General features: G+C 47.6%; 1 protein-coding gene across 5 annotated transcripts in view; it reads right to left on the bottom strand.

Annotated features, from left to right (window-relative positions):
* Window positions 1-15,199, bottom strand: part of ST6GAL2 (ST6 beta-galactoside alpha-2,6-sialyltransferase 2) — a 57,535-nt gene extending 42,336 nt beyond the window's left edge. For 3 of the 5 annotated variants that reach the window (XM_027966780.3, XM_042246091.2, XM_060413874.1), the window contains exon 1: window positions 14,336-14,460. The gene's annotated coding sequence lies outside the window, so the exon portion shown is untranslated. Of the gene's footprint in view, window positions 1-14,335; window positions 14,716-14,849 lie in introns of those variants that run through there. The other 2 variants (XM_042246090.2, XM_060413873.1) reach the window with 2 other exon arrangements.
* Between the last annotated feature and the right edge of the window lie 7,620 nt (window positions 15,200-22,819).

Below are 22,819 nucleotides of genomic sequence, written 5' to 3' on the forward strand. Positions count from 1 at the left end.
CAGAGGAGCTGGGCAGGTTCAGTTCATGGGGTCACAAAAGAGTCAGGTATGACTAAGCGACTGAGCACCCAGCACAGAGTTCCTGAACGCTGGCAAGAGAGCTGCAGAAACTGGGGCACCGCACCCCTCCCAGAAGGCTATTCTGCAAGGGTATTCATGCCAGGGTGAAAAGGAGAGTGAGAAAGTTGGCTTAAAGCTCAACATTCAGAGAACGAAGATCATGGCATCTGGTCCCATCACTTCATGGGAAACAGTGTCAGACTTTATTTGTGGGGGCTCCAAAATCACTGCAGATGGTGACTGCAGCCATGAAATTAAACGACGCTTACTCCTTGGAAGAAAAGTTATGACCAACATAGACAGCATATTCAAAAGCAGAGACATTACTTTGCCAACAAAGGTCCGTCTAGTCAAGGCTATGGTTTCTCCAGTGGTCATGTATGGATGTGAGAGTTGGACTGTGAAGAAAGCTGAGCGCTGAAGAATTGATGCTTTTGAACTGTGGTGTTGGAGAAGACTCCTCAGAGTCCCTTGGACTGCAAGGAGATCCAACCAGTCCATTCTGAAGGAGATCAGCCCTGGGATTTCTTTGGAAGGAATGATGCTAAAGCTGAAACTCCAGTACTTTGGCCACCTCATGCGAAGAGTTGACTCATTGGAAAAGATTCTGATCCTGGGAGGGATTGGGGGCAGGAGGAGAAGGGGCGACAGAGGATGAGATGGCTGGATGGCTGGATCACTGACGCGATGGATGTGAGTCTGAGTGAACTCCAGGAGTTGGTGATGGACAGGGAGGCCTGGCGTGCTGTGATTCATGGGGTTGCAGAGTCAGACACAACTGAGAAACTGAACTGAACTGAACTGAACTGAATAAGATTCATCTTCCGTGACTTATGGAAACCTCTGGGCAGCCTGTTCAGTTCTGGAGGTGACACTGAGTGGCCTGGCTGCATCTGACCAGCTGCCTGTGTTTAAGCCTCGCCCGGTGGTAGAAGGGGTAGAGCTCACAGGCTCCAAGTGTGCTGCTGTGTCAGTGATAAACCTAAGAATGACCTGTGTGCTGTGTGCTATGAGTGCCTCAGTTTCATGATGAGAAACCGAAGTTAAGAGTCCATGGGACATCAGTTGGGCTAACTTCAAAGGCACACAGCCGGGAACCCTACAGGAACCCGCGTGCAAAGGGCCAGCCTTGGTTTCCTGCTCCCCTGTCTCTGTCTTGAAGGTCTCCAGAGTTGTGTCTTTGATTCTGTGTATTCTAAGTGAAGCTGAAAGGGAGACCAGGACCATGGAACGTGTGCTCCAGCAGAACAGAGGTGGAGAATATGCGGGCCCCCTGTGCGACCACCAGTCCTTGCTACTCATCCACGTCCAGCAGCTGAGTTTTTGTGTGGACATAAGTTTTCAACTTTCCTGGCAGCTCAGATGCTAAGAAGTCTGCCTGCAGTGCAGGAGACTCATGTTTGATCCTGGGTTGGAAAGATCCCTTGGAGAAGTAAATGGCAATCCACTCCAGGATTCTTGCCTGGAGAATCCCATGGACAGAGGAGCCTGGTGGGCTACAGCCCATGGGGTAAAAAAAGAGTCAGGCACAGTTTAGCAACTACAACAGCAACATTAAGAACATAGAATGTATAAACCCAAGAGTGAACCCAAAGGTTAACTATGGACTTTGGGACATTATGATGCATCAATGTAGGTTCATCGGATTGCAACAAATATACCATTTGGGGGTATGCGGATAATAGGGGACGCCGTGCATGTGTGAGGCAGGAAGTCTTCATATGTTCTGCTCAATTTTGCTGGGAACCTTAAGCTGCTCTAAAAGTCTGAATTTTTTTTTTTTTAAAGTAGAACAGAAAGAAGAAAAGAAAAAAGAATAACGACCACAAGTTCCTCCAAAGTGGAGGCCTGGAATCTGAAACTTAGTCTGTTGGCTCCAGAGATCATGTCTCTCACAGCGACTGCCCTCTACAGTTTATAAAGGGTCTCCCCATACTGTCAAGTCCGTGCCATATGGGTTTCAAATTAAATGTCCAGTTCTGACCTCCGGTGCACTGAAAAGAAACTTTTCACAGCTCATAAATTGTTAGCACCTGCTATAATAAAGTAAGCATCAGTGTTCAAGTTTCCAAGCAGAGGTCAGGGACTGAAATCCCCTGCCGCGCCCCCACAGTGCTCTTGTAGGTATGTATGCAATGAGGTGTGTGTCGGAGAAAGAGATGGAGACGGAGGCTGATGGCAGGAAGCACGGAATCCAGCACAAGAAACCTCATCCGCCCTCCCTCAGGGGAGAGTCTGGGGGCTGCGGAGACTATGACAAGAAGCCAACTTAGTTCTCTTCCTAAGAAGGAAATGTCTGGCCTAGGCACGTTCCTGTTCCCAGACTTGTTAACTGTGGCCAAAGAGCGTGAACCAGGGACGGAGTACAATAACAACCCTGTGAGATGCACAATTCATGGAAGGAGTGTCCTCGGCCCCTCTCCTTGACTCCCCAGCCCTGAGGATAAAGAGGCAGTGGGTGGAACTCCACTGCTTGATGGCAACAAGCCCAAGTCTGCCATGAAAGGAGCGACTTTTACTCAACAAATATCTACAGGATCTGCAGGAGGAATGTTTGAGATGGCGACACAAAGGCAGACTAGATAAGTTCCCACATCTCAGAGTCTTTTTTTTTCAATTAATTAATTGATTTGATGGGGGATAATTACCTTACAATACTGTGATAATCTTGCTATACATCGACATGAATCAGCCACGGGTGCACATGTGTCCCCCCATCCTGAACCCGCCTCCCACCTCATCCCTCCGGGTTGTCCCAGAGCACTGGCTATGGGTGCCCTGCTTCACGCATTGAACTTGCGCTGGTCATCTGTCTTACATATGGTAATATACATGTTTCACTGAGATTCTCTCAAATCATCCCACCCTTGGCCCCTCCCACAGAGTCCAGTGTTCTTTATGTCTGTGTCTCCTTTGCTGCCCTACATGTAGGACCATCGTTCAGTTCAGTTCAGTTTCTCAGTTGTGTCCAACTCTTTGTGACCCCATGGACTGCAGCACGCCTGGCTTCCCGGACCATCACCAGCTCCCAGAGCCTGCTCAAACTCATGCCCATCAAGTCGGTGATGCCGTCCAACCATCTCATCCTCTGTCGTCCTCTTCTCCTCCCACCTTCAATCTTTCCCAGCATCAGGGTGTTTTCCAATGAGTAAATTCTTCGCATCAGGTGGCCAAGGTATTGAAGTTTCAGCTGCAGCATCAGTCCTTCCAGTGAATATTCAGGACTGATTTCCTTTATGATTGACTGGTTTGATCTCCTTGCAGTCCAGGAGACTCTCAGGAGTCTTCTCCAACATCACTGTTCAGAAGTATCAATTCTTTGGTGCTCAGCTTTCTTTATAGTCCAACTTTCACATCCATACATGACCACTGGAAAACCATAGCTTTGACTAGATGGACCTTTGTTGGCAAAGTAATGTCTCTGCTTTTTAATATGCTGTCTAGGTTGGTCATAGCTTTTCTTCCAAGGAACAACTGTCTTTTAATTTCATGGCTGCAGTCACCATCTGCAGTGATTTTGGAGCCCAAGAAAATAAAGTCGGTCACTGTTTCCACTGTTTCCCCATCTATTTGCCATGAAGTGATGGGACTGGACATCATGATCTTAGTTTTTTGAATGTTGTGTTTTAAGCTAGCTTTTTTACTCTCCTCTTTCACTTTCGTCAAAAACCTCTTCAGTTCCTCTTTGCTTCCTGCCATAAAGGTGGTGTCATCTGCATATCTGAGGTAATTGATATTTCTCCCAGCAATCTTGATTCCAGCTTGTGCTTCATCCAGCCTGGCATTTCGCATGATGTACTCTTCATAGAAGTTAAATAAGCAAGGTGACAATATACAGCCTTGAGGTACTCCTTTCCCAATTTGGAACCAGTCCATTGTTCCATGTCCGGTTCTAACTGTTGATTCTTGACCTGCATACAGATTTCTCAGGAGGCAGGTCAGATGGTCTCGTATTCCCACCTCTTGAAGAATTTTCCACAGTTTGCTGTGATCCACATAGTCAAAGGCTTTGGCATAGTCAATAAAGCAGAAGTAGATGTTTTTTTGGAACTCTCTTGCTTTTCCTATTATCCTCTCTATGAGGCTGAAAGTGAAGACCCCCCGAACTCCGAGGGGACCCCCTCCCCTGTCAGCTGCCCCTCACCCATCCTGATACACAGCTCAGATGGACAGAGCAGGTGCCTGGCCTCTACACCTGGGAGACAGATCATCTTTATTTACCTGTTTGTCAGGTTTGCTTGTGTTTCAGACAGTAAGGAATCTGCCTACAGTGCAGGAGGCCTGTTCAATTGCTGGGTCAGGAAGATCCCCTGGAGAAGGGCATGGCAACCCACTCCAGTATTCTTGCCTGGAGAATCCCACGGACAGAGGAGCCTGGGGGCTACAGTTTATGGGGTTGCAAAGAGTCTGACACAACTGAGCAGACACACAGCACAAACAAGGGAAAGGCAGGACCTCTTGTAAGATCTGAATTATTCATCATCAGTTTCTAGGAGGCCACAAAATTGTCTTGACTTTGAGGTTCCCTGCCAGAGAGTAAATCTTCTCAAGCAGTCTAAAGCAGTTGGAAAGACGAAAACCAAACAAACAAGCAAAACACTCAGCCCACTGCAAAGGTCAAGGCTGAGTTCACACCCTCTCCTGAAATGTTGGGATCCACTGGAAACCAGCTTCAATAACCCATGGTTCTGAATTCCCAGAAGAACACAGCACAAGTTGGTGAGCTAGTCTGATCACAGGCTTAGGCCTTCCTGACTGGCATCAGAATTTCAGAACCCAGTAAGAGAATTTTCTACCCACTTTCAGTTATCAAAGACCTTGTCCAGGACAACAACATAATTAAAAAGTGCAGAGAAACCAACTGGTAGTGCAAACCTCATTAAGTTGGCACAGCATGACTCATGAGGAAAATTAAAAGGGCTCAAGGGTGTGCAGAGAGCTAAGGTCCTTCACAAAATGGAGCCGTTTTCACAGATTTTCAATTTTAATATATTACCACAAATGGCAGTAGCACTGAATGCTGTGGGAGTCAACCCAGGCCTGTGACAGTGGATGGTGCAGTGCTGAGTCGTATCTGACTCTCTGTGACCCCGTGGACTATAGTCTGCCAGGCTCCTCTGTTTATGGGAATCTCCAGGCAAGAATGCTGGAGTGATTTGCCATGCCCTCCTCCAGGGCATCTTCCCAACCCAGGGACTGAACCCACGTCTCTTACATCTCCTGCCCTGGCAGGTGGGTTCTTTACCACTAGCACCACCTGGGAAGCCCAAAGTGGATGGAGGTTCCTCCAAAGAGCTTCCTTTGCCAGGTGTGTATGTCCAGAACAGACCTGGGTCTGTGAGACTTTGTGGAGATGCCGAGTGTTGGTGGTGCTGGGGGTTGTCACGGGATGGAGCTGCCGCAGTGCCACAGGCAGCAACGTGGCTGCTAACGACCAACACACATGTTGTCATTAAAATCCACTTAACTGGATTATGAAAGCGATTTAAAATGACTTCCTTGGGTGAGAGGAAAGCCACGCTTAGGTACCTCTCTGTTCATTTGCAAGTCATCCCTTGTATCTTACGCATACTTTAATGGAGCAAGAACAGTTTATTCAAATGCTCCATGTATTTTTAAAAAAAACTCCACGTGCTTTCATTAAACTCCTGCAATGTTCTATTTACCACACAGAATCACTTGAAGTCCCTAACTTCAACCACTGACGACAGTCTTTATTTTCCATTGGAAAAGACTCTGATGCTGGGAGGGATTGGGGGCAGGAGGAGAAGGGGACGACCGAGGATGAGATGGCTGGATGGCATCACGGACTCGGTGGACGTGAGTCTGAGTGAACTTCGGGAGATGGTGATGGACAGGGAGGCCTGGCGTGCTGCGATTCATGGGGTCGCAAAGAGTCGGACACGACTGAGCGACTGAACTGAACTGAACTGAACTGAACTGAATGAAAGTGGAGAGTGAAAAAGTTGGCTTAAAGCTCAATGTTCAGAAAACGAAGATCATGGCATCTGGTCCCATCACTTCATGGGAAATAGATGGGGAAACAGTGGAAACAGTGTCAGACTTTATTTTTTGGGTTCAGAGTAATGGAAAGAGTTCCTTTAATTAACTGACTCACCCAGGGCTGCCCTGAGCCCTCACTTGACCTTTAGGGAAAGCAATGCAGAGCGCTTAGCACATAGAGGACGTAGTCTGGGAAGATGCTTGGAAAATACAGGAAGCGCCATATGAACTCTCATGACTCCACACGCAGCTGACCCTCTGTCCCGGGAAGATGCCCTTAGTCTGGGTTGCTGTCTCCTGCAGGGAGTGCTGGCAGAACGTGTAAGGGCCATGTGTGACACTCAGGCCAGGTGTGACACACGGGTGGGGACAGAGCACAGTACCGTCTCCGGCTTCCCACCAGAGGTGTGTGTCACCTTCTCCACCTGCACCGGGAAGGCCAGAACTCAGAATCAAAGCACCGCACTTGCAATTCCTTGTGGTCAGCTGAGACTTGATACTCTCCTGCCCAGGGACCTTTCCCAAATTTTAATATCTGCTCACAGATGATTCATGGGCAAGCAGGAAAAAAATGCAGCCCAACCACAACCACCGCCAGCTCATCCCTGGGGACCAGCCTTATTATCCCACCAGGGGCTGCTAATGTGTGTGCTCTGATTGTTAGGATTTGATACGTTTATGAATCCGAGATGAGTGCTTTTGTAAACTCTCCCTGGGAAGGTCCTACCCAATTTATTTACTAATTACCGGCCGACTACACATGTCCCTCACTTCTGAATGCTCTGTTAAAGAAAGGAACAAAGATGCCCAACCACATCTGGGATCATTATGAAAAGAGAGGCACTTTTCAGGTGTTCTCTGTGAGATTCAGGGAGGCATACAAATAATAGGGTTGAATGGTTTAAGTCTGACTTCCTAAAGTAGCTAACAAAATGTGAGAAAAGGAAGGCCTGCTCCAGACCCAATATGTTCCATGATGTCACTGCCCTGGCACCTGGAGATCATCAGATGCTCAAGGATTTGCTCAGTTGGTAAAGAATTGTCTGTAATACAGGAGACCCAGGTTCAGTCCCTGGGTGGGGAAGATCCCCTGGAGAAGGGAACGGCAACCCACTCCAGTATTCTGGCCTGGAGAATCCCATGGACAGAGGAGCCTGGCGGGCTGCAGTCCATGGGGTCACAAGCAGTAGGACACAACTGAGCGACTGACACTCACTTTTGTGTATCTTGGTGTGAACTTTACCATCTGTCCCCTGTTCTCCGCACACAAGCAAGGGGGCCTGTGACAGCCCCTGTGTTCTGTTCTCCCTACAAACTGCCAGACACTAAAGGAAGGACACTTGGTTTTGAGGTACACAGGTGACTGGACATCCCAAGGTACTTGACTTTAAGCAAAAATGTCCTTGGCAAGCACACAGGATAAACAAGGGGAATGTTGAAACATCTAACTGCAACCCTCAGTCCTGCTTTCATCCACCATATAAAAATAAAGTATAAAGCAAGCACACACACGCACACACCTGACCTTCCTCCTCTAATCCTGTTCTGAATCTACCTCCCCCTGCAGGGAGCTTGAGTTTTGATACCAGGAGTCCAGTCACCTGGCCCAGCCCAGCACCCTAGATGCCCTGCTGGAGATGCCACTGCAGGATCTGGTCCCGAGGATGAAACACATCCTGCACCTACCCGGGTACCCGAAGATGTTGATGCTGTAAGAACCCTCACACTACACACAGAGAGAAAAAAGCGCGTGTTCCCACATGCAGTCTTTGTTGCTGTGCAGTCGCTCGGTCATGTCCAACTCTTCTGTGATGCCCCCTGGACTGTAGCCCACCAGGCTCCTCTGTCTAGGGGATTCTCCAGGCAAGAATACTGGGGTGAATTGCCATTTCTTTCCCTAAGACATGGTCTACTTATAATAAACTAAGAGTGCAGTTCAAACCCTAAACATTTTTGAGATCTTCCTACTCCACTGACAGTGTGGAATTCTGCAGAGATCACTGATACAGGAAGAAGAGTGTTCTCTCAGTCAGATGGCCAGGGTTCTGATCCTGAGTTTGTTTCTCAGTGGCCGTGAATCCCAGCCAGGAATGTTTACTTGTCACAATTCACATTCTCTCTCCTCATATCTGACATAAAGTCACATCAGTCCTCGGATGTGTTCCTCCCGTATTTAAGTGTGAGTGCGTGTGAGGGTGTGCCAATGTGTGTGTGTGCTTGCATCGTCTTTTAAAAGATAGTCCTCTTTTTTTTTTTTTTTTTTGGCGCTGGGACTTCTCAGGGGTATAGTTTTCCCAATTGTAAAATATAATTTACATAGTAAGACCCTTCTTCTAATAAGAAAAGCGAATTCATTTGTTTAATCATGCACCTATTGGATAAACTGTATCATTTAGAAAACAAATTCCGTATTAATTGCACTTTTTCCTACCCATCTGTGGCCAGAGGTACATACACAGGTTTTAACACACTGCAAAAAAGCCATCAATAGACTTTCAAGGAAGCTACTTTTCACATTAATTTCTGATTCATGAAAGCTATTGGGGTACCTACAAGATTTACCTTTTCCCAAATGTAATTTAGAGCCAACTCATTCTATGCTCAGTCACTCAGTCATGGCCAACTCTTTTGTGACCCCATGGACTGTAGCCTTTCAGGCTCCTCTGTCCATAGGATTTCCCAGGCAAGAATACCAGAGTGGTTTGCCATTTCCTACTCCAGAAAGTCATTCTCAGTTCAGTTCAGTTCCTCAGTCGTGTCCGACTCTTTGAGACCCCATGAATCGCAGCACGCCAGGCCTCCCTGTCCATCACCAACTCCCGGAGTTCACTCAGACTCACGTCCATCGACTCAGTGATCCAGCCATCCAGCCATCTCATCCTCTGTCATCCCCTTCTCCTCCTGCCCCCAATCCCTCCCAGCATCAGAGTCTTTTCCAATGAGTCAACTCTTCGCATGAGGTGGCCAAAGTACTGGAGTTTCAGCTTTAGCATCATTCCTTCCAAAGAAATCCCAGGGCTGATCTCCTTCAGAATGGACTGGTTGGATCTCCTTGCAGTCCAAGGGACTCTCAAGAGTCTTCTCCAATACCACAGTTCAAAAGCATCAATTCTTCGGCGCTCAGCTTTCTTCGCAGTCCAACTCTCACATCCATACGTGACCACAGGAAAAACCATAGCCTGGACTAGACAGACCTTTGTTGGCAAAGTAATGTCTCTGCTTTTCAATATGCTATCTAGGAAAGACATTCTAGAAGCCACAATAATTAACAACATGCAAGAACCTGTACTTGAAAAATTTGTATAATTTGAACGCAGAAAACCAATTGTTCTAAAGTTAATACAGCATTCTTCTCTCAGGCTCAAATCTTAGAAGCAGCCTAGCATAGGACTAAGTATGTGAATTTTAAATTTCTAAAAACAAAGGCTTCTGATCAAGACACTGCAGGATTTTCTTTACGATGTATTCTCTAATGCTTTAGCCAATATATTTCTAAACATCCCAAGAGACTACTTTCTAGGCTTGCACTCTTTGACTCAATAACTCAAAAGTGTGTTAGTTGCTCAGGCATTTCTGACTCTTTGTGAGCCCATGGACTGTAGCCTGGCAGGCTCTTCTGCCCAGGGGATTTTCCAGGCAAGAATACTGGAGCTGGTTGTCATTCCCTTCTCCAGGGGATCTTTCCAACTTAGGGATCGAACCCAGGTCTCCTGCATTGCAGACAGATTCTTTACTGTCTGAGCCATGGGGGAGGCCTCAAAGCACAGGGGTAATTGTCTTGAATCTTAGCTTATATTTTTCTTTGGAAATGTCACTGCTGTCACACCCTGTGAGCCTGAATTTCATCCTACTACTGCATGAGCAGATATCCCAAATGGCCTGGGCCACCTTTCAGCTGTAACTCAAGCTTCTGTCTGCCTCCAGGTTCCAAAAGACACGAGCTCCAGGCCCTGCGCTTGCAGCCTGGACAACCTTCCAGAGCCAGCATGCCCGGGTGGGGCTGAGAGCTCCCAGTCAGTGCCCTTCTTCTTCAGAGTGGTATCTCATGTTGCTGCATGGCCTTTGGAGACACCCAAGTTCAGTTCACTTCAGTCGCTCAGTCAGGTATGACTCTTTGCGACCCCATGGACTGCAGCACACCAGGCTTCCTGGTCCCTGACCAACTCCCAAAACCTGCTCAAATTCACACACATCAAGTCAGTGATGCCATCCAACCATCTCATCCTGTCACCCCCTTTTCCTCCTGCCTTCAATCTTGCCCAGCATCAGAGTCTTTTCCAATGAGTCAGTTCTTCGCATCCGGTGGCCAAAGTATTGAAGCTTCAGCTTCAGCATCAGTCCTTCCAATGAATCTTCAGGACCAATTTCCTTTACGATTGACTGGTTTGATCTCCTGCAGTCTGTTCTCATGAGTCTTCTTCACCACAGTTCAAAAGCATCATTTCTTTGGTGCTCACCTTTCTTTACGGTCCAAATCTCACATCCATACATGACTACTGTAAAAACCATAGCTTTGACTAAGCTGGATGGACCTTGTTGGCAAAGTAATGTCTCTGCTTTTCAATATGTTGTCAAGGTTGATCATAGCTTTGCTTCCAAGGAGCAAGTGTCTTTTAATTTCATGGCTTCAGTCACCATCTGCAGTGATTTTGGAGCCCAAGAGAATAAACTCTGTCACTGTTTCCATTGTTTCTCCATCTATTTGCCATGAAGTGATGGGACCAGATGCCATGATCTTAGTTTTTTGAATGTTGAATTTTAAGCCAACTTTTTCACTCTCCTCTTTCACTTTCATCAAGAGGTTCCTCAGTTCCTTTCTGCCATCAGAGTGGTGTCATCTGCATTTGGAGACACCCAAGCCCAAGTTCAGACCCGGCTCTGTTCTCACTCTTGAGGCAGCCACTTCCTGCTTCTGAGCTCAGTCTCATAGCATGGCTCAGGTTATGGCCAAGGTGCCCCTTGATGCCCTGTGCAGACATAATAGCAGGGTGGGGCATGAAAAGTCTCAAAGCAGAGGCTCTGATTATTCTTGGCATCACTGCTCTCCCCAGGACTGTGGGCTGTTGGAAGGGATGTCCAGTATGGATAACTAAAGGTTCCTTCTCTTCTGAGCAGGGGAATCAGCTTTCCAATATGCCAGAAAACACAATTATCCATTCCACGCAATCCCCATGCTGGAAGACACCTTGGAGATAAGCAGAGTCTTCATCTGGCAGCCCTGAAAACCACGCAGCTCTGTGCAGGACTCGGGACCGAGAGGTCTCCCTGCTGCTTCATTCTCTGAGAAAGTCCAGTGCAAAACTGCTACCCAGTCCTCACACTTGTTAGAAACATCTGCCTGGAACTGGGGATTCTTTCCTGGAGAAGACCACAGTGGGCAGTGGAAAGCAGGAGGGGTATGGACAGGTCTATTCAGACAAGTCCCTGAGAGTGGGTGGCGGTGCTCTGATGTCATTCCATCCAGAGGGCAATTCCACGTCAAAGCAGGAGGGACTTGGCGCTGTGAGGCAGACCAGAACCTGCCTAGGGCCAATGGAAGACAGTAGGCAGACCACTGCAGGAAACCCAGCTTTTACCAAGTGGCAGGTCTAGACCTTGGATGTGAGGGCTGGACCAAACTACCGGCTGAGGACTGATTGGGCCAGTCTCACACCCTTTACATTAGGGCCACCACTTCACCCACAGGCCAGGTGTGTTCCATGCATTTTGAATTGCATTTCTGCCCCATCAATTTAGGGGGGCGCGACGGGGCTTCGAATTTAAGATCAGGATAGCATTTTTTAAGAGTCATAATAAATCCATGCTTCTGCCCAAGCCCCGTGTTTACACATAAATTGCTCAAAAGTAGAAAAATGGCAGATGTAGTAATCCACAGGCCGATGTTTATGCATAAGAGTAGCTGGTCACCTCTTCCAGCACACTCAGGGTTTGGACTTGACACCAACCCGTTAAGAACATTGCACACTGCTGTGTAAATTACACCTGCACAGTCCTGACTCCAAAATTAGTATCTGATTCTATGTAATTATTTCTCTTACTGTCAGTTGTCAATTTAATCCCCTAGTTCTTTTTAAAGGCGTGTCCAATGATTAAAATCGCAAAGCTTGACATACCCCTACCTTGAAGGCACTATCTTTGCTAAGACATTCAAGCAAGAAAAGTAAAGTAGTTCACTTAATTTAAGCAATTAAAAATTAAGATTATATAATAGAAGATCCAAGAGGGAGAAAAAACACTGTATACTTAGGTGAATATTAAAACAAAGGCTGTCCCAATTATTAATGCATAAAACATTTTTTATGCAAAAGCATCAAGAATGATACACCAAATCCAGACATTAATTAAAAGTTTCTCAAAGGTCAAATAGCTCCAAGTTTCTGGAAAGGAACTTGTCATTGGCTTACCTAAGCAATAGGTACAAAAGTATAGAAATAAATCGGTATTTATAGAAAGACTTAAGCACTGAGAAACACTTGGATAAACTGTAGACAGGATAAAACTCCAGTTAGTATAAACATTCACATACTTCATCATCTCAGGAAAAGGAGAATCTCAGAAGAAAAGAGCTCCAGAAAGAAACATCTACAGGAATTTCTCAGCAACCACTTCACTGTTCAACTAATCTCACAGGCTGGCCGCACATCCTTCCCCAGACCCAGCTGACGTATTCACCCCATGAGTAAACCTTTCTCTCTTAATTATCCTCATCAGAGACCGAGCAGAGCTGCCTGCTCTTCTCCACATAATAAATCCATTCATATATTTTCAGATGTGAAATTATATCAGCTTTGAATCCTCCAGTCTAAATATCCTCAGTTCTTTATCTTTACTTCCTAGATTTAACACAAAGCTTCAGAAGCTTCACCTGCACCAAGCAGAAAGGAATACCCCAGTTTACCTCACTCACAAAAAAAATTTTATCAAGAATTCCAACATGTTTGAGTGACTTTTCTTAAACTCAGCTGTAAAATTCAAGGCAGTTCTTCCATTAATTTCCAGCATTCCCCACTCCCTACTGCCAACAGTTTTCCTGATGCATTAGTGGGAAATGCGAGCCTTCAAGGGTTGGAAAAATTTTGGTTGCCAGTTTCAGAAAAATAGCAGGGTAAAAATAAGCTCAAGGCCACACATCATTTCTCCTTTTAGAAGAAAACGTCAACCCCAAGTTTGCAACAACAGCATTTCAATTTTTGAAACCCACGGGTCATGAATTTTATTTCAATATGGCAAAGTATGTCGACCAAAATTGGAAAAAAAAAAAGTAACTATCGAGCAACCTGCCCGAGGCGTTTAAAATGTGCAGAAAGTACTTAAAATGCTTTCGAGTCCCCCAGCAATGTCCTCACCAAGCATAGAGCCGACAGAGCTGGGGATCAGCTGGCCCCTTCCCGGTCAGAACGCCAACCGCACACAAAGCAAAGATTCCGACCAAATATGGTTTGCCTCTCCTCAATTTTTCAGCCTGCTCACTAAAAATACGTTCACAACCAATCCAGCCAAGCATTACTCTTCTCCCAAAGTGCTTCTCGGATTATAAAACAGCTTTGAAAGTTCAGCCTGACAAAACAAACACGGTACCGGGGGAGAGACCTGGAAGGCGTTTGCAAAAAGTCTCATTTAAATTCCTGGAAAGCACGGCTTCTCAAACAGCTATTCGGATCGCTCTGGAAGGAGGCAGCAGCCGCTTCGCTCCAGCCAGGAGTTTCACTCCGCTCCATCCCCCTGCATCGCAAAATCCGAAGGAGATGGACGTTGCATTTCGTACCCCCGAATGCATCAAATCTCCTTTCGGTACACGGTGGAAAGTGGGACAACTCCGAAGCCGCCCTCCTCGCGCCAGTGCGCAAGAACGAACACCCCACTGCTCAAGATTCACAAGATCCTTCTGCCCCAAACGTTTCAGTTACAGAAAACTAGAGATCAGTGCAACGCACTTTAGACTTTAAGAAGCGCAGTTGTGCCTGCGGATGGGGTCGAGAAGACAATTAAAGACATCGAGCCCCTTCCAGAGCCAAAATTAAAGATCAGGGTCACTGAGTCACCGGGGCAACTGTGTCCTCTTATCCCAGAAGCGCAAGTCTTCCGGTGGTCTCACCTCTCGAGGAATTCCTGCTTCTCCCCCCCAAAAACTGTCCTCAGCGCTCCCCCTACACCCCACCACAGGTCTGGGAGCGGGTCGCCGAGTCTAACTCGGTGCCGAGCTGCGCCCAGGCTCCGGCGACCCAGCGGCAGCCGTCTGGCACCGCCCGACCCCGAGCCCTCGGTCGCCCACCTTTTCCGTACGCCGCGCCTCCCTGCGCCCGACCCCGCGGCGTGGAGTCGGGGACGAGCGTGTCACATCTTCTTCTCCCGCGGCCGCTCGGGCGCGCGCCACGCGCTCCCACAATCTCACCGACTGGAGCAGAGAGCCGGGGCCCGGGCGCCAGACGCGCGCGCGGCTCAGCGGCTCCCGCAGCAGCAGCCCGCCTCCGCTGAGCAGCCTCCTGGCGCCGCCCCAGAGACCCGGCGGTCCGCGCTCGCGTCCAGGGCGGCCGGCGGGGTTTGCTCCGGTGCTGATCGCTCGGTGCTGGGCGGCGAAAACGAGCGCGGGGGACTCGGCCTCCGGGCCGGCGCGGTGTTGCGCTCAGCCAGCGCCGCGCGCCTCATTGTTCCAGGCGGCTCCCTGCTCCCAGCCCCCGCGCAGAGCCTGCGCCGCGCCCCGCCCCGCGCTCCCCAGCGCCCACCCCTTGCCCCCCGCCCCTCCGCCTCCGAGGCTTCCTCCGGCCTCCCTTCGCCGCCTCGCTCACCTAGCGGGCGGCAGCTGGCCTCGGGAAGTTCCGCGACCACTCCCCACTGCCGGGCCCCGCTGCCTGGGGGCTGCGGCGCAAAGGGTACAAGGTGGGCGCTCCCCGGCTGCGAGCCGAGCCCCGCTGGTGGCACAGAGTGATCGTAGACTGGGGAGTCGCGGCGGCCTGTAAAGGCACGCCTGTCCGCGCCACCGCTGCCAGCCTGCCCCGGTCCACCGAGGGTCACCTGCACAGGCTCCGCCCGGCACCGCGCGCCGCAGCTGCGGGCACTCGGGCCTGGCCGACGGCGGGGATGCAGGGACTAGGACCTGCTGTGAGCTGCGGGGCCGGGGTCGGGGCCCCAGACTCCGCGGAAGTGAGTCTTGGTGCGGCCCCGCTGCGACACACCCTCCCGCGGCGCCGAAGGCCGGGCTACCTGCGCGCGAGGCAGCGCCCGGGAGCGGGCCGGGTGGGGCGCAGGGGAGTGAGCGCAGCATCCTCCTGGCCCGCAGGCTCCCTTTGTTTCGCCCGCTCGGCCGGCTCCGGGCCACCACCGGGCCCTCGCTCCCGGAAACTCCTCGGAGGCGCCAGGGATCGGGGTTGTAGCGGGAGTGGCCACCTGCCCCTGGGAATTCCCTAATGCACCCTCTGCCCGGCCATCCCCGCCCGGCCGGCAAAGTTCGGAAGACTGCGGCCCCCAGGCTGCTGGCCCGGCGCGCGAACAGGCGCTGGAGCCGGGAGTGGGGCAACAGATCGGATGTCCCTCTGCCAGCGTGCGGAATGTCCATTTGTCGCCACGGCCCTCGTCCCTTCTGAGGGGACCGCAGCTGGTCCCTGGGACCAGGACCACCACGCGCTTTGTTTGCTGGTAAACACGCGCCTTTGAACTTCAACGCGCTCCCCGCGTGCGCGACGGAGGCGGTAGGCAGCTCCCCACCCTGTCGTCCACCGGCGGCCCCAGAGGGCTGTTGGGGTGGGGGTGGGGGAGCCACCTGGTAGTGGCCGTCTCAGAGGGACAGGTTACCCCCCAGCCCTCCATCCTAGGTCCCAGCAGGAGCTGACAGTTTGGAGACACAAATCCATCACTAACACTATTTTAAAATTCGTATGTACATTCATTGACCTAATTCAGGATTTTTAGACGAAAACAATGAACTGGATATCCAATCCATCCAATATTTACTGAGTGACTGCTGTGTTCCGGGACTCCGGGCTGGAGAAGGGGCAGTAGACAAGCAAGCTGAGTAGCACCTCTTTCCTGCCTTCAGGGAGTTTGCGGAAATTTAAACCGTCACCACGTGTTCAACTAAAACCGACTGGGCAAGACGCGCTGCCCTCAATCAACAGTGGGGGCCAAAAACGCTCCCCCTGTGTTTCCCCAGTTGTGGTGATGGTTTCTGACCCCTGGAGTTGGGAGGAGCTGCGGTGACGGGATCGTGCGTCACATGGGCTTAGAAAAGAGCCATGAATGTGAACCACCGACAATATGGCTGCAAGAAAGTGACCTGATGGGGTCCTGGGCCTGGTGGGGATGGGAGTAATGCAGAAAAATCCACCCCTTGTTCCCTGACAGAGGGGTCCCCAACCTCCGGGGTCTCGTGCCCGACTGTCTGAGGCGGAGCTGGTGTAAGGCAGTATAAATAAAGTGCTCAATAAATGTAACACGCTTGAATCCTCATGAACCATCCCCTACTCCAATCCATAGGAAAATTGCCTTTCGGGAACCGGGAAACTAGTCCCTGGTGCTAGAAAGATTGGGGACCACTGCTCTGAGGGACCCTGGCAGGTCACAGACTCTATGGGCCTTGATTTTCTCTTCTGCATAGTGCACTGAAGGGTACCTACCTTCCAGGTTTATCATTGAGAGTAGAGCTCAGGGACCTCCCTCGTGGTGCAGTGGATAACTAGCCTGCCAGTGCAGGGAACACGGGTTTGATCCCTGGACAGGGAAGACCCCACATGCCCCAGGGCAACTAAGTGAGCAGAAACTACCTAGCCCAGGTGTGAAACTAAAAGCCCAGGTGTGAAACTGAAGCCTGTGAGTCCTACAGCCAGGAAGCTGCAGTCACTGAAGCCCACCTGCCCTGGAGTCTGTGCTCTGCAACAAGAAAAGCACAGCAGTGAGAAGCCCCTGCTCCCACAACTAGAGAACAGCCCCTGCTCCCACAACTAGAGAAAGCCCACGGGCAGCAACCAAGACACAGACAGCCAAAAAATAAAAGAGTAGAGATCAGGTATTGAAATGTCTCCCTAGTGCCTGAAATGGTATGTCTAATAATTGTAGTAATTAATATATAATAGTAGCCATTATTAAAATCCCTTAACCATGAAATATAAAATAATTTATAGACTCTTCCTATAGTGTATACATACTTAAATGCTGCAGAAGTTAGTGCCTTGATTACCTTAAGGAAATTTTAATGAGAAGTTAAATAAGAGTAGCCAAATAACAATTAACTTTATGCTTGTAGAAAAATTATCACCTGCAGGCAAATATGCAAATCATTGTAAAATTTTAAGTGCACTTATTATTTATGGTTGGGTTAATCAATGAAGTGGGGCTAAATTGACTTAATTATTGTTTCCTAAGGAAATCAGAAAGCTAGTTGATAGACATAAAGGTATCAACTGATGATCGTTTCTGTCCAAGTGTATGGTAAATAAAATATTTTGACATGCTTTAATTGCTAAGAGGCATCTCAAGTAGGAACAGATTATTTAGTGTTATTTTTTATTAGTCTACAGATTTGCGAAAAATTCACTGGCTCTTCTGGCATTTTAATATTCCATTTCTTAAAAAAATAAACAAGCCAGAATAAATTTATTCTTAAGCATCAAAAACCCATTTGGTAATACCCATTTCCTCCTAATAAGCTGAATGTCCTTTTCTGTTTTTAAATTCAGGGTCCCACTATCCTTTTTCTTATCCAAAGTTGTCAGATGACGGATGTGTTCACAGGAAACATTCCTTCCCTCTTTTGAAACTTGTCCTTGATTAGCAGTCAAATCCAGAAGTTCCGTGAACTCCCATCTGAGAAGTATCTGGGTTTGGATAGGAAATGGGTAAATATTTTCTAACTGTATCATTGTTGAATTTGGGGGACTTGTTTCCACTTAACTACTGTTTGTAGAAAAAAATTGCTGTCCTATTATGCCATTCATTCTTACAATAAACCCACAGATTATCTGACAGATGTGGAAACTGAGGCTGACAGGTTTTTTTTTCTAGGATCATTTTCTTTAAGCATTATGTCTTCAGTTCTGAAATTTTCACTCTGTAAATGAAATTAGTACCTCAGGGAAGAAAATAACTTACAGACATGTTCTTCATATTTAATCAGTGAGACAAACGTGTGTGTGGGCCATGCAAAAATGAGTTTTGGCTACTCACTTGTTTGGGGTCCATTAAGTACTGCTAGGACTTCCCAGGTAGCTCAGTGATAAAGAACTCTCCTGCCAATGCAGAAGACGTGGGTTCGATCCCCGGACTGGGAAAACACTTAGCAAGCGTGCAAACCATGCTAGGATCAGGAAAACATTCTTTTCCTAACCAAGCTATTTTTTTTGTTTTCTTCTAATTGTCATTTAGTCTTAGAAATATTAATAGGAAGACGACCACCATTAAGAAGAAGCAGGCTTAGGATTTTGGATGGATGTTGTGGTTAGAATCCCAGACATGCAGGAGCTAACATCAGTGACCCTTCCATATTTTCAGATGGGGAGAAAAAGATCTTTCTTTTCATCAGTTGTGAGCTTCCCTAGTGGCTCAGATGGTAAAGAATCCACCTGCAATGTAGGAGACCTGGGTTCAGTCCTTGGGTTGGAAAGATCCCTTGGAGAAGGGAATGGCAACCCACTGCAGTATTCTTGCCTGGAGAATCCCATGGGCAGAGGAGTCTGGCAGACTACAGCCTATGGGGTCATAAAGAGTCGGACACAACTGAATGACTAACACTTCACTTCAGTAGATAAGAAGCCTGTACGGGAAGACACTGAGGCATGATTGTCTCTTGCCGCCATCCAGCTTGCATCTCCCTATCCTGGAACTCCAACTGGAAATGGAGCAGCCTCGGGCAGGGTCAGGGGGTCGCAGCCACACCTGCAGAACTAACCTAGGTGAAAACAAGTCAGGCTGTGAAAGAATTTTCCCTTTTGCAAACTTTTCCGTATAATCCACGACCTAAAATTTAAAAGGACAGGACTCAGAGCCCAGGGTTTGAGTCCCCTGCATCATACAGCAAATTCCCGCTGGCCCTCTGTTTTACACATGGTAAAGTATATGTCTCTAGGCTATTCTTTCTATTCACCCCACCGTCTCCTTCCCTTGGCCCACAACCCCATGTCCACAAGTCTGTTCTCTGTGTCTGCCTCTCCTTGCAGATGAGTTTGTCAGCACTCTCTTTCTAGATTCCATATATATGCGTTAATATACGATGTTTGTTTTTCTCTTTCTGTCTTACTTCACTGTGTGTAACAGGCTCTATGTTCATTCACTGTATTAGAACTAACTCAGAAATGACAACTTAGAGTGGGATGGGGTGGGATTGGGGGTTGGGAGGGAGGTTCAGGAGGGAGGGGACATATGTGTACTTGTGGCTTATTCATGCTGATGTGTGGCAGAAACCAACACAACACTGTAAAGCAGTTATTCTTCAATTAAAAATAAATTTAAAAAAAATTTTTTTAAGGACAAGACTCATCAGAGAGATCTGGGTTTTCCACCAACCCTGTCACCTTCATGAAGCTGTTTGAACCTTCTGAGCCTCCACGACCTGGTCAGTGATGCAAACTAAACCCACTTCACAAATACCTGTAGGAGGGGGAGCTCACTGCACAAGCTCACAGACATCCACAAGTGTACTGCACTTCACAGTTTATGTAAAGGCTTCTCTCCCCTCAACTCTGAAGTAGGAAGTGGAGAAGTGGGGGATTAATAAGGCCATCTAGAGATGGCCCTGTTATCTGAATTGGGGGATCATAATCATTGCTAACACTGATGTTTTAAGGCCTGCATACTAAGCCCTTTATAAATATTGACTCACTTAATATTAATAACAAGGATTTAAAAAACTTTATTTTGGAATAATTTCAAACTTAAAGAAAAATTAGAGAACTAATACCCTACCCCAGATTCCCCAGACTTTGGCACTTGACTGGGGTTGTCACATCCCCCATTGTTTCTGTTTTGTCCTGAAATGTTTTCTCCCTAGAGCAAGTTGCATCCATCGTGCCCTTTCCATCCCCCCAAATGCAGGTACTCTGAAGTGGCTTTAAGCCACTTTGCTTTTAGAAAAAAATACAAGTATCTGTCTTTGCAAACAGAAAGAAATCTTAGGAGGATTTTTCACTTTTATGAAAAAGGGCCAAAAGTGAAAGTTGTGTCTGGCATGTGCTTTGCACGAGTGGCCTCCCCAGGCTCCTTCCTGGAACCACGCTGAGCATCTCAGCATCTGGTCCCCAGGGCTGTGAACCCTGTCTGGGAACATCTATGTGCTTCTTCATTTATATCGAGACTGCTAGCAAGACCCATCGTAAGTGATTTCCTCGCTTTACACTGTTTCCACTTGTGAAAGCATCCCTGGCGATGAGCTACTTTCACGTAGTTGGGGCAAATCTATATTTTATTTTTCCAACAACAGAGACATTGTCTTACATAATTAGGGAAACGATATTATTATACTGTGATCTCATCTCGGACTCTATTCACATTTCACTAATTGTCCTGAGGAAGTCCTTTATAATAATAATAAGCAATATAATAATATGTTATTACATAATATACGTTTTATTATAATAAACAAAATAATAATAATGTCTTTTATAATAATAATAAACAACAGGGCCCAGGAGCCCATCATGAATCATCTGTTGTATTTCATTGTATCATCTCTTTGGTCTCTTTCATCTGAAACAGTTTCCTTAACTTTCCCATGTTTTGCACAGTTCAGATCATTTCTAGTGTTAAGTGCCCTCCAGGTGGGCTTGTCTGATGCTTCCTCACAATCAAATTCAGATTAGCTTCAGATTATGCTTTTTTTCTTTTTGGCCAGAAACACCCCAGTGTGACAGAGCATCCGTTTGGAAACTGCATACTGTGCTCATTCGTTCCAGTAACAATGAACTTAACTTTTGTTACTTGCTTAAGGTGGGGTGTGCAAGTTTTCTCCATAGTGAAGTTACTATTCCTTCCTTTATCATTAAAAGTAATTTGTGTCGAGATGCTTTGAGGATATGTAAATATTCTGTTTCTCCTCAAACTTTTCCTCTCCTGTTTAGGCCTCTGATTTAGATTCTCCCCTGCAAGGATGATGCTTTCCTAATCCCATCCATCATTAACATGGTGTGGTTGGCATTTTGCAACATGGAAGAGCTTTTTCTTTTTTCCCCCATTTCTTGATTTCATAACAAGCTTTTTATGCCAGTGTTTTTGTCTCCCTCTTTCAAAAGAGGAAACAGAAAGGTCACAGACAGAGAGAGCAGACTGTCCTGGGTCACACGGCCAGTGATCAGCCGCAACTTGGGCAAGAGGATAACTTGGAAACCATTTCCTCATCTGTGAAATGAGAGCAGTCAGCCAAGTCAGAGGGCTGCTCCATGTGACTTTCAAGTGCCTACCCTAATTGCACGTCCAGCAATTTGTTCAATAAACGGCTGCTCTTAGAGGGTGGAAGTGTGCTGGTTTGTAGATATGAAGACACAGGTACAGGGAGTGAGAAGGATGCATGTTACAGGGAGCCTTCTGACTATGAGCCCTCTCATTCAGCCACTGTTGAGTGCCAGCACTCTCCCAGGGTCCTGCAGACACAGATGCCAATGACAAGACAGGGGCTTCTGTGTTTCCATGGAGACTGAATGTACAGACCCATGACATCAGACCGCATCTGACAGTAACACTCCGCCCCACCATTCACAGCAGCTGGGCCACGAAGCCAAACCACGGCCTGTGGACACTCAGGCCCCACAGTCAGGGTTCATAACGGCTAGCTTCTCAAGTGTTTGCCCCACTTCTGACGCACACTGTCCTTAGGAAGCCAAGTATGGTCCCCTAATCAGCCACATAAGATGCCTGATTACCAGTTAGCCCAGGGCTGCAAGCTAAATGGGCTCAGTTGCTCCGTAGGTGTCCAACACTTTGCGACCCCATGAACTGTAGCCTGCCAGGCTCCTCTGTCCGTGAGATTTCCCAGGCAAGAATATTGGAGGGGTTGCCATTTCCTTTTCTGGGGGATGGTCCCAACCCATGGACCCATCCCACGTCTCTTGTGTCTCCTGCGTTGGCAGGCAGTTTCTTTACTACTGAGCCATCAGGGCAGCCTGATGGTTGCTGACTCCCTTACTATCACCAGCTCTGAATAAATAGCCTTAACTGGTCCTCATTTGGGTGGTCTTCATCTGTTTCCACATAGGGAGAGGGGAGACCCATCAGAAAGTTGCCAAGGACATGTAATTCCATCCTCGATCCTTAGAAGGATTTGACAAAGGACTGAAAACTAGTCGAGAAATTTCCTTTTTAAAAATAGTCCTCAGAGAACAAACGGCCCATATGTGATGTTTCTTTGATTACCTTTTCAGAGACCTTTCCAAACAAGCGAGCAGTATCATTAATTAGAACCTACCTCTGCTGCTGGCTAATTTTCCCATTGATTAGCTCTGCAATTTGTTATCTGTCTTTCACAAAACACTCATCATTTTAGGTTGAAGCAGGCTGCACCGAACACAATTACCACCGAGTTAAAAACAGCATTCTATTTCAGAAGTCAAAATCCTACATTCATTTAACATTTTTTCAGTCAGTGATAGAAATGGTACAAAATAGCTTTAGTTATAGAAACTAATGGGTAATAATTGCAGGAATTTAAGAGATAGCAGATGCTGAAAGATGTGGCTCAGATGGTTAAGAATCTGCCTGAGATGCTGGAGACCTGGGTTTGATCCCTGGGTGGGGAAAATCCCCTGGAGGAGGGCATGGCAACCCACTCTAGTATTCTTTC

This window comes from Ovis aries, chromosome 3 (genome assembly GCF_016772045.2).
Source record: "Ovis aries strain OAR_USU_Benz2616 breed Rambouillet chromosome 3, ARS-UI_Ramb_v3.0, whole genome shotgun sequence".
Classification (NCBI taxonomy): Eukaryota; Metazoa; Chordata; class Mammalia; order Artiodactyla; family Bovidae; genus Ovis; species Ovis aries.